An 11,065-nucleotide genomic window follows, 5' to 3' on the forward strand; every position below is an offset into this window, starting at 1 on the left:
AAGACTGATGGCTATTCACGCGTCTTTGGAAAACCTCCACAGAAGGAGCTTCCATGACTTCCCTAGGAGTCTGTTCCATTGGCCTCCTGTACTTCCAGTCTTCCAGAATCTCCCATGTCTTCCATGAATTTTCAAATATAATAGCTAATGGCTCAGATATCTCCTCAGTCAGTTCCTTCAGAGTATTCTAGGATGCTTTTCATCACACCCGGTGACTTGAAGATATATAACTTGTCCAAGTAACTTTTAACTTGTTCTTTCCCTATTTTAGTATTTGAACCTACCCCATTTTCAGTGGCATTCTTGTGTTATGTGTCCAAATACCACCAACATTCTTGGTGAAAACCGAAACGAAGAAGTCGTTAAGCACCTCTGCCATTTCCACATTTTTTGTTATTTTTTCCCCTCTTCATTTAGTAACAGACATACTCTGTCCTTAGTCTCCTGCTTGCTTCTAATGTATTTGTAGAATGTTTTCTTGTTACCCTTTATGTCTCTAGCTAGTTTGGTCTTGTTGTGTGTCTTGGCCTTTCTAATTTTGCCCCTACATATGTGTTATTTGTTTATATTCCTCCTTTGTAATTTGACCTTGTTTCCACTTTTTGCCGATCTTTTTGTTGTTGTTGTTGTTTTTTAGATCATTCAAGATCTCCTGGTTAAGCCATTGTCATCTCTTGACAGACTTCCTGTCTTTCTTACACAGAGGGATAGTTTGCTTTTGTGCCCTTAACAATGTCTCTAAAAAACTGCCAGCTGTCGTCTATTGTTTTTTCCCCTTAGCCTTGCTTCCCATCAGATTTTTTTTTACAAACTCCCTGAGTTTGCTAAAGTCTGCCTTCTTCAAATCCATTGTCTTTATTTTGCTATTTCCCTCCTACCATTCCTTAGAATCGTGAACTCTATCATTTCATGATCACTTTCCCCCAAGCTGCCTTCCACTTTCCATTCGCAACCAGTTCTTCCTTGTTTGTCAAAAACAAGTCTAGAACAGCCTCTCTCCTAGTAGCTTTCTCCAGCTTCTGGAATAAATAAATGCCTCCAATACATTCCAAGAACTAGCTGGATAATCTGTGCTCTGGTGTAGACAGCCTGAGATGAATTCTCCCATCCAGCTAGCTACCACCTCTCGGGGATTACCTATGCTCAGGGGAAAACCCCTTCCCTCTGTGTAAATCGTGTCTATATTGAAGCACTATGGCAGCACTGCTGTAGCATTTTAAGTGTAAACAGCCATTGAAGGAGATCTTCCAGAAAACAATCAGTCTGGACTGATTGGGGGGAGGGATAGCTCAGTGGTTTGAGCATTGGCCTGCTAAACCCAGGGTTGTGAGTTCAATCCTTGAGGGGGCCGTTTAGGGATCTGGGGCAAAAATTGGGGATTGGTCCTGCTTTGAGCAGGGGGTTGGACTAGATGACCTCCTGAGGTCCCTTCCAACCCTGATAGTCTATGATTCTATGGACCTGCCAACACCTTCTGAGGTCCCTTCCAACCATGATATTCTATGAAAACATGGGGAATTGGAGAATCCAACACTTCCCTTCTCAGCGTGTCCCAGTGGTTAATTGCCAGCAGTGCTAAGTATTTGGCCCTAATTTCGAGCTGGAATTTGCCTGGCTTCAGCTTCTAGCCCATCGGTCTTGATCAGCCTTTCTCTGGTAGATTAGAGTCCATTACTACCTATGTTTTTGTCCCCATGAAAGTCTCCACTTGATCATCTTTTTGATAAATTAAAGAGAGATACACCTTCAAGTCTAGTAGTCTGGCTTTTTCTCTATCCTCCAATTATTTTATGGCTCTTTTCTGCCCCCTCTTGAAGTTTTCAACATATTTTTTTCAAATGCGGATCCAAGAACTGGATGCAGTTGTTTCACCAATCCCATGTGCAGAGGTAAATCCTTCCCCTGCTCCAACTCACCACTCCCCTGTTTATGTAACTGAGGACCCCATCGTCCCTTAATGCTAGAGCATCGCACTGGGCACTCACAATGAGTTGGTTTGAGTTGATTGTCCACAATGACCCCTAAATCCTTTTCAGGGTCCTTGTGTTCCATAATACAGTGCTGTAGTCTGTGGGTCAGGCCAGCATTCCCTGTTCTGAGAGAATCATTTTGCATTTGACTGTATTAAAACATTTTGTTTGCATGGGCCCCTCTTACCAAATGCTCCATCTCACTTGGTATGCCTGCCTTGCCGCCTCTTGTATCCACTCTGCAAATCTTTGCATCATTGCATATTTCATCTGCAGTGATTTTCTATTTCCTTCCAGATCATTGATTAAAATATTGAATAGCATTGAGCCTGGAACTGGGTTGCCTACAGAACCCCACTACAAACACCTGCATTTACTGATGAAGGCCTATTGACGACAGCTGTCTGAGATCCATCACTTAGCCAGTTTTCAGTCCATTTTACATGTTCTCTACTGATATTGTAGGGTGTTAATTTTTTCAACTCAATATTTTCCCCCACTAAATCAAATGCCTCTGAGAAATCAAGAATTGTTGCATCTGCGTGGTTCTCTTCTATCAACCAAATCTGTACCCTTGATCAACCAATGTGTACTCTCATAAAAGGATGAAATCAGGTTTATTTGACAAGACTTGGTTTGCAGCAACCCTGTTGGTAACTGTCATTCCTCACATGTCTCAACTTTTTTTTGAACTAATCCCAGACCAGATTTTCCATGGTTTCTTAACCTTGTCAATTCTTTTTTATAAAAAAAAACTTCCCCTTTATTTTTAATACTTTACATTTTACACAAAAATTGCCATAAAACTTTTCTAGGATTTCTCTTGTTGCTAACATACTGAATAACCTCTTTTTTTGTGATCCACAGCCCTGCCCAACATGGAGTTTTCCCTGATATTTTAATGTCCCTTATCAATTTTCAGAACTTCCGATTTCTATTCTTGGCTCTCTATTTTCTCTTTTTCCTCTTTGTTACATATTGCTTCGACCTCTCCAATTGCTGCTTTCACTTTACCACAGAACTGTTTTTTTAACCCAGAGTTGTTCACTTTGTGGAATCATGATTTTTCCATTATCTAATAAACTGTTATAAAAGAACTACCAATATTCATTCATATTTTTTTTGTTTACATTTTTCCTCCCAATCAGTTTTGCTGATAAGTTTTCTCAGCTTTGGGAATTAGTCCTCTTCGAGCACTAAGTGTCTATAGATAGTACTGGTTGGGAACTGTCCATGTGAATGTAAATAAGTTACATTTTTTTTCCTCTCCTATATCATATATTCTCTTCTTTGTCTCTTGTGTAAACTAAAGAGTCCCAGACTTCTCTATGTGTTTGTATATGGCAGCCTCCACCATTCTCAGAGCCTGTCTTGGAAATCCCTTTTAGACATACTGTATCCATAGTAGAGACTGGGTGACCAAAACTGAACACATATCTAGAACATGTTATTCTCCATCCCATATCTTAGTGATCGGAACATTGCTTTTGTTTTGTCCACTGCTGCGAATGAGCAGGTGTTTCTCTTGAGCTGCTATCAATGGTGCCCAGGTCTTTTCCCTGAGGTGTGTTCTAGTTGGGATGTTTCTCCCAGAACATATCTTCCCAAAAGTTTGTTTTTTTCCACTCTCAGATTTCTAGGAACTGGATGAATGGTGAACTCCCTATGGTATGGACTCCCTATCTTGGCTCTCATTCCATTAAGGAACAATGATGGATAACCAGTATCCACGCTTGTCTCCTGCTGGTGCCTCCTAAGGTTCCCCCAACAAAAAGTGTCAGAATTATTAATGCAGAGAGTACCACAAAATATGGAATTGGATTTAGTGTGCTCACTATTCATAGTTATTGTCTCTGAATAATGAAAATGTATTTTTTCAGTGTGTGAAGAGTGATCAGTCTCCTTCTCCCATGAGAACAGCCTCCACTTGTGCATGTAATGTCTCATATTGACGTTGTCTCTCCATTCAGGCATTTCTACTGCGAGCATCACCCGAGACCCTACGAACACACAGAAAGTCAGGGGAACATACAGTGCATGCAGGAGACACTCATGCCTCAGAGTTGGACACCTTCTCCCCTACTCCATGTCAGATTCCAACACAACTGACTTCACCAACCCGTCCACCTTCATCCTTCTTGGCATTCCTGGCCTAGAGGCAGCCTATATCTGGATTTCCATCCCCTTCTGTGCTATGTACACCACAGCCGTATTGGGGAACTTCACCATCCTGTTCATCGTGAAGAGGGAGCCGAGCCTCCACACGCCCATGTTCTATTTCCTGTGCATGCTGGCTGTCACTGACCTGGTCATGTCCACATCCACCCTGCCCAAAATGCTGAGCATCTTCTGGTTCAATTCCAGGGAGATCAGTTTCAGTGCCTGCCTCACCCAGATGTACTTCGTTCACTCCTTCTCAACGATGGAGTCTGGAATCCTTGTGGCCATGGCTTTGGATCGCTATGTGGCCATCTGCCATCCTCTGAGACATTCCACCATCCTGACAAACTCTGTTGTGGCCAAAATATGCCTGGCCGTTGTGCTGCGCAGTGTCATACTCACATTACCCTATCCCTTCCTGGCGAGGCGGTGGCCATATTGCAAAACCAACATCATCCCCCACTCCTATTGTGGGCACATAGCTGTGGTGAACCTGGCCTGTGCTGACATCCGCATCAGTAGTTACTATGGCCTGTTTAACCTTTTATCTGAGATCGGAATGGATGTGTTTTTTATAGCTGTGTCCTATACTCAGATCCTCCGGGCCATCTTCCGCCTCCCTACAAAGGATGCTCAGTTCAAAACTTTTGGGACCTGCATCTCTCACCTTTGTGCAATCTTAGCTTTGTACATCCCAGATTTATTCTCCTCTCTCACACAGCGGTTTGGCCACAATGTGCCATTGGATTTGCGCGTTCTCATTGCCAGTGTGTACCTGCTGGTTCCCCCCATGTTACACCCCATCATTTACGGGGTGAGGACCAAACAGATCCAGGGCAGGCTGCTCCAGCTATTTACATGTAGAGAGACCTAAATATGTTCTCCTTGTGCTCTGGCTCTCAGATTGAGCTCTCTGTAGAGCTGGCTAGTGCATGGTGCTGGGGCCACTTCCCTGAAACACTCACGGAGAGACGGAGAGACATTAAACCCTTTCCTGTCCTTACTGTGCTGTGTCAATGTGATGAACTGGGGAATCAGTCATGTACACTACACTGGGATGCCACCTTTCTAATTGTTGGTAACTGGATCCCTGAAATTGCAATCTTGCCCCATCTCCTCTCTCAAGCCTGGACCCTGCTGTGTGTCTTCTCCCCAAGACCCTGCCCCATCACTTGCTCCTGTCTTCCCCTCCCCTTCTCACCTGTGACCCAGTCATCTCTAAAACCAATCTGTTCTCACATCTTATGGCCAGTCCTTTAAGGGGGACTGGTTTGTGTTAACATTTTAATGTTTATTCTTACTTTGTTACTAACTCTGTGGAGAGAGAGACCCTGTCAGGACTCCTGCAATATGTCTCAGCTCTGGGAAGGGAATGGGGTACAGTGTTTTACAGCAGGAGGCAGAGACATCTGGGGTCTAAATAAGATCAGAATGGCCATACTGGATAAAACCAATGTTCCGTGTAGCCCCATAGCCTGGTTTCTGACAGTGCCCAATGCCAGGTGTTTCAGAGGGAATAAACAGAACATGGCAATCCTCATGTGATTCTTGTGCAGCAGGAGGAGAGGAGCAGGGGAGAGAAGCCCTACTCATTTTTATCCCCCCATCTTCCATACCGCTGCCATTCATGGGTTGACTCATTTCCCCTGCCCTTGGACGAACTTCAGGGGGCAGTTTTTTTGTCTCCCTTCCCTGACCCTTTAGGGGCCGCTCTCTTTCCTCCACCTCCCTTTCCCTTTCCAGAGAAAGAGACGGGTTGCACGGTACCACCAGTACAATTGCCGCACCAGTGGTCTTCTCCCTCTTTGCCCGTCTCCGTGGGCCAAAGGGTCATAACAGGCGCTCAGCCAGAGGATCATCAGGGGTCCACTACCCCTTTCCCAAACTGTGCTGCAGAATGAGCTAGTGGACACCTGTCATTTCAAGGGTAAGGTGAAGCTCCCTCACCAGCGTTGGGGAGACATCCATCTCATCCTCTGGGCCATGAGGACTGTTCTAGAGGAGTGGAGGGGAACTGAGAGGTAGGACATCCTGGTCTACCAGTGGGCCTACAACATCTGTGACAAGCCTTTCAGGTTGGTCAGTGATTGTTGCAAATCCAGCTGGGGATCCTCCTGCCCATGAGGATCCTGATCAGCCCTCAGAATGAAGCCAACAATCTTTTCAACATTGAACTCCAGAGGCTCTAGGGTAGGTCTCCACAGTTGCCAGGTGGTCTCCTTCTTTTGTGATGTAGGGTATTCTTTGGTTTGCCTGCAGGAAACCCACAAGTATCCAGCCTCCAAGATGAGTGGGGGGCAGGGTATATTTTAGACATCTCAGTGCTCATGCGGCTTTGTTTGCCATCCTGTTCTCCCCTGACCTTCATCCTCAGATGCTGGGAGTTGCCTAGGTCGTCCCAGGTTGCCTGCTGCACCTCCAGGGCTGTGTGGAGCGGCAGACATTCAATCTGTCCAATGTCTACCCCCAAAATGCAGACCCAGCGTGTGTGTATTTCTATCAACAGGAGTCTGCCGTCCTCGGCACCTTGGATCCTCACTAGTGCCTAGTCCTGGGTGTGGATTTTAATACCATTTTGAGGACCAGAATTGCTCAGGGATCAAAAGCAGCCAGGCTGCTGCAGGCATCCTCAAAGAGATCTTCAGTCATCACTCCCTGGTGGACATCTGGGACAACCAAGATCGGGATGACAATTCCACTTTTACCTATGTCCAGGTGGAGGTTGATTGGGTTTTCCACTCCTAGTTGGACTGCACGTATATATTTTGTTTCCATCTTCCATGGGCCCACTCCTCCAGCATTTCGCTGTCCCAGTTCTCGGCCCACCACTCAGTGGCCATGATGGCCTCTTTCATCTCGGAGCTCATGTGGGGCTCTTCTCGCTTCAGACCTCCCTGTGCATACTCCAGGAGGTGGGGGCCACCTTATTGCCTACTGTTTGGTTTTTCCTTGAACGGGTCCCACAAGAGAGTGCTCCCCATCTACCCCTCACCCCCGGACCTCTGGAATTCTTGATTGGGCTCCTGTCCCATGAGTCCCCCTGAACCCCTCTCTTTCATAACCAAGGTGGGCTGCACGCCCTGAAGCTGGTTCTTTTCTGAATTCCACCAAGGGAACAACTTTACATGCTCAATCTCCACACGCTTCACTTCCTCAGTTGCTCTGATACCAAGTGGTGGGACCTAGTACCATCTTCGGAGGGTGAGAAAGCCTCGTGGTCCAGAAAGTACTCCATCCTGGTCCCATGGAAATATCAGTTGGTGGCTCCTTCATGGAGCCATGAGCACAGGGATGTATGTGGCACTGTTCTCCCCCATTCCAGATGCCTCCCCATTTTGTGGCATGAGGCAGACACTGATGCATGCTTATCTCGAATGTGCAAAGTTGCAGCCCCTATTCCAACTCCTCCACAACTTCATCATGAGGCTCTGGCTGCACTTTCCACCACACCTTGTCATATATGCTCACTGCTTTAGCTCAACATACAGGATGCGACCTGCAGGTCCCTTGTGTTACAGGTTAAATATACTCTATCATAAATCGGCTATCTTATTAATAAAACAAATAATCAAACCCATAAGAAAAGATATATAGGCAAGCAAGTATGCTACCACAGCTGCAGGGACTTAGAAGTGACAGAGGGAGGCACATGTGTATGTGGGTGAGTTACAAAGGAGAGAGAGAGAGATGGGATGAAACCCACTAGAACCGGGACTTCCGGTCTCCGCCGTTCTGGGGAGCACTTTCCAAGGGAGATACAAACTCTCTCCCTGACCCCAAACAGGCACTGTGTGTTCCAGAAACATTTCCTTCAGGGAAGCCCGTCTGGATCAGGTCTGGAACGAGAGCACTTGGGGAAACACAGAAGGCAGAGGGGCGACATTTGAGTGAAAAAAAATCTTGTGGCACATAGCTCACCAGCTGAGCATGTTTGGGTCTCACAAACAAGACCCATGTGATTTTGAGTCACAGCACTGTTCAGGCCCTGCCTCTGGTTCTGGGTTTCCAGGCCCACTCTTGCAGTGCAGCTTCCATTCTCTTGCCTCCCTCAGGGAGCAGAAACCCGCATGGCAAGCCCCAAAGCCCTGAGGCTAGCTTTGGCTCAGCTCCCCCAGACTCTCCAATTGCTTCAGCCCACCCTTCCCAGAGCTCCCCCTTGGGCACATTCTGTTGCCAGTTTCTCCTTTTTGGGTCACATGACCTCAAAACCAAACAGCCCCAGGCCTTTCAAAATGGCTTGTGTGACACATGACCAGAAAGAGTTAAGCAACTTGCAAGCAATTGACCCAGATTCACCCTTTAGAAAGAAGTTAGAAAAGTATGTAAATGGTAATTAGGGCCATTCCATCTTAAATAGGCTAGAGCTTTGAAATGTAGACTTGTATTATTAAAGAACTGGAAGAAGTTAGTAACTTTAGCAGTCTACGTTTACCGGCAGCTTGTCAGAGATTAACAGTGTAACCAAACAATTCCTGAGGAAGTGAGCTGTAGCTCACGAAAGCTTATGCTCTAATAAATTGGTTAGTCTCTAAGGTGCCACAAGTCCTCCTTTTCTTTTTGTCTAAAACTGTATTCAGTTAATTTAGAGATGAAAAGGAAATATTATTAGATGGAACTTGGGTGCAACAATATCATTTCTATATATCTCTGTAAAGTTTCTGGTGAACTATCTTTAACTTCTTAATGGATAGTAACCTTATGTTAATCCAGGTAGTTAAATACCAGTGATGTTTAGGAAAGAGAAGGTTACTTCAAAAGCCTATTCTCCACCCAAGGACTGCTGTGCTGCCTAGGACGTGTATAAAGGGCTCTTGGGACCTGATCCTTTTTATCTCAGATTTGCTTAAGTATCATCAGGGGAAGCCTGAGTCCCAAGATTCTGGTCTCCTGTGTGGTGGAAAATTAACCACTTGTGTTTGAAATCAAAATCACCTGAGGCTCCTTTATTTATGCGAGCATATATGCAAGGAGAGTCAGCATAGCCCCATGCAAGGTGGCAAGCTGCTCTGCCCTCCTTAAACTTTAACCAGCTTATAAAGTTTAAAAGCACAGACAAATTACACATACTTCCTTGTAATTACCTTCTTTGGAATACATTGCAAAATCAATACTGGTCAAAAGCAAAAACAAGTGTCTTCCCTCTGTAGGCCCCTCCTGTTACTCACTGTTCTTTTGTGGTCAGCCACCTTTCTAACACAACTGTTGTGGTTATATATTTCATAAGCTTGACTATTGCAAATTTGTTCTGTCTGGGGACTTTTCCATCCTGCCTCTTCATTCCCCTTATGCACAGAAAACCATTGTTCTGTTTTGGGGACTTCCCACTGTGACTTCTCCTACCCCTTGACACACATAAACAAGCAGGATCTCAGTTTACGGGCTGCAGGCAAGCTTGACCAAAGTCAGGGCCTTGACCTGAATTTTATGTCCTGTTAATTTTCCCTCACACCTGTTACACCCTGAAGTGTCCTGCTAATGAATATTTCAACATTGGACTGTGATCTCTTGATTAATTCTGAAAGAACTCTGTGGAACTCTGAAGCCAGCCATCTCTGCTATGAAAATGACTTAAAAACTCCATGTCCCTGTGTATAATTATCTTTTAACCAACACTCAGCCTTTTTAAATAAATCTTAGTTTAGTTAATAAGAATCGGCTCTAAGTGAGTATTTGGGTTATATCTGAAATATTTATTCACCTGGGAGGTGATTTGGGATTTGTAGAACTTTATTATATGATGAACAAGATTTTCAATAATCCCCATAGTACTTGACTTGTCTGTCTGGGTGGAAGCCCAAGGCTGAGTTGCTTTAAGGGAATTGTGTTTTGGCTTCTGTGTAAGCAGTAAAGCATTGCAAAAGTCTTTTTGTTGTTGACTTGGTTAGTCCAAGTATTAGAATAACCACCCATTTTGAGGATTGTCATCCCCTTTCTTTGCAGTTTGCCCTAACTGAGCAATCTCAGATTGGGGCCCCCTGGAAACCCCATTCACAGGTTGCTAAAACTACTCATCTACCTTAGGCAGCAGAAGAGATACCCAGATCCAGGTAAACACAACACAACATCTGCACACCATTTCTTTCTTCAGTGAACTTAAGAACGGACATGTTGGGTTAGACCAAAGGTTCATCTAGCCCAGTATCCTGTCTTCCAACTGTGGCCAATTTCAGATGTTTCAGAGGAAATGAACAGAACAGATAATTATCAAGTGAGCCATTCCCCATCACCGTTTCCCAGCTTCCAGCAAACAGAGGCAAGGGACATCATCCCTGCCCATCCTGGCTAATAGCCATGGATGGACCTATCCTCCATGAATTCATGTCATTCTTTTTGAAAGCTGTAATAGTCTTGGCCTTCACCACGTCCTCTGGCAAAGAGCTTCACAAGTTGACTGCATGCTGTGTGAAGAAATACTTCCTTTCGTGTGTTTTAAACCACTGCCAATTAATTTCATTGGGTGACCCGTAGTTTCTGTGTTATAAGAAACAGTAAATAACAGTTCCTTATTTAGGTTCTCCACACCATTCATGATTTTATAGACCTCTCTCATATACCCCTCAGTCATCTCTTTCCCAAGTTGAAAAATCCCATTCTTATGATTCTCTCCTCATATGGAAGCTGTTCCATACCCCTAATCATTCGTGTCCACTTTTTCATACATTTTTAATTCCAATATATCTTTTTGAGATTGGATGCCCGGATCTGCAGGCAGTATTTTAGGTGTGGGCATACCATGGATTTAGATAGAGGAAATAAGATATTTTCAGTCTTACTGTCTTTCCCTTTCTAACTGATTCCCTGCTGCACATTGAGTGGATGTTTTTAGAGAACTATCCATAATGACGCTAAGCTCCCTTTTTTGATTGCTAACAGCTAATTTAGACCCCATAATTTTATATGCATAGTTGGACTTATTTTTCCAATAGCCATTTCTT

The 11,065-nt window shown here is 44.6% G+C and overlaps 1 pseudogene across 1 annotated transcript; it reads left to right on the forward strand.

Annotated features, from left to right (window-relative positions):
* The first annotated feature begins 4,007 nt into the window (after nt 1-4,007).
* On the forward strand, nt 4,008-5,004 carry LOC311514569 (olfactory receptor 52R1-like; annotated as a pseudogene). The gene has a single exon. The product of its transcript is annotated as an olfactory receptor 52R1-like (transcript).
* The last annotated feature ends 6,061 nt before the right edge of the window (nt 5,005-11,065 follow it).

Source organism: Lepidochelys olivacea (assembly GCF_965140295.1).
Source record: "Lepidochelys olivacea isolate rLepOli2 genome assembly, chromosome: 1".
NCBI lineage: Eukaryota > Metazoa > Chordata > Testudines > Cheloniidae > Lepidochelys > Lepidochelys olivacea.